The sequence below is a fragment of the Theropithecus gelada genome, chromosome 17, assembly GCF_003255815.1.
Source record: "Theropithecus gelada isolate Dixy chromosome 17, Tgel_1.0, whole genome shotgun sequence".
Lineage (NCBI taxonomy): Eukaryota > Metazoa > Chordata > Mammalia > Primates > Cercopithecidae > Theropithecus > Theropithecus gelada.
The window spans coordinates 73491637-73493052 of NC_037685.1; the positions used below are offsets into that span (position 1 = coordinate 73491637).

Here is a 1416-nt window from a genome sequence, read left to right on the forward strand (position 1 = left end):
CTTTTGCTGTTTTCATAATAATTTAAAGACAGGAGTTGCCCATTTCATGAGGTTGGCTTTGCACTGATATTGGACAATTTTTCTTTTTTTTGACCTTGGCTCTGCTTTGTTGACCTCAGAGCACACATTGAATGCCATTAAAAAACAACAACAACAAAAAAAACACGTACACGACAGGAACTGGAACTGGCTCAGAATTCTTCTGAGGCACGTGACCTCAGAATTCTTCAAGAAGGTGGATTTATACAAAATGCAGAGGAAATAAATGCGGCAATGTGGTGCTGAGTCAAAGGGTAGCAGAGGAGCAGTCAGTGACAGCGCAGGCAGGTAATACCTCTTTCTCGTAAGTGCGAGTGTAAACCCCAGTGCCCTGGGTGAGTGTCAGGATGAGTTTCCCATCACTTAGCTCTGGCACAAGTGTCCTCTCTTGCCCACTTCTGCAGGTGAACAAGTTTGCCTCCATCCAGTGTCACAATGGACTTGACCTGTTTGTCGTCTGCTGTTGTCTCATCAAACTCCATCCCCAGCTGAAAGCTGACCTCTGTGTTCTTGAACGTGCTCTGTGTTTTTAAGGTGATAATGTCCCCATGCTTCTTGATGATTGTGGTAGGCTTTGTCATGCTAGCCATCTGCCTGGTAGCAAAACTCACACCGATTAACTTCATGTAATCATCAAAATTCTTGCTGTCTGAGAGTTTCCAGGTGCACAGGAAGGCATCCACCATGGTGATGCTGGCCTAGACTGACAAAGAAGCTGTGAGAGAGCAGGTGTGCAAGGACTTGGACTGCCGATATTGGATGCAATTTTTGGTACCTTAGGACCAGTTGAGGCAGGGGCACTAAACTGTACTACTGATCATTGTATTTTTCCCCACCAGACAGTGGCAATATAATTTGTGAGTATCATCTTGCCTCAACCCATCTGTCCTGATTTTCTCACAGTGATTAAAACATGTTTTACAAGTGGAAACTTACATTTTAGATGAATAAAGGCAGGCTCCTGAGGAAAGGCACTTTCGTGATTGTTTGAGCTATGAGCTCAACTATCTGCTTTTCCACGGAACACCATATTTGTTTGAAAGGCCAACTGGTAGACACGCTGTGGCTATTCACACTTGTATATTTGGCAGGCATTTTGTCAAAAACGAGAAATCTGAGTCTGACTTTACAAGGAAAACAAATGACAGTATTTATAGCCAATGATAAAATTTGAGCTCTTAAGTGAAAATTAGAATTTTGGGATACTTGCATATGCCACCATGAGCTTGGCAGCTTTACAATACTTAAAGGCTTTTCTGATGAGAACAGTGGTGATATGAATGGATGTAATGTTTTGAAATTTATACTAGAAGTGTTACTCTTTCAAAGATCTGCTGATATTTTCCCAAAGACCAATGCATGATGTTGCAAAGTGAC

The 1416-nt window shown here is 42.2% G+C and overlaps 1 pseudogene; it reads right to left on the reverse strand.

The window, feature by feature from the left end:
* Positions 1 to 286: 286 nt before the first annotated feature.
* On the reverse strand, positions 287 to 725 carry LOC112610693 (annotated as a pseudogene).
* Between the last annotated feature and the right edge of the window lie 691 nt (positions 726 to 1416).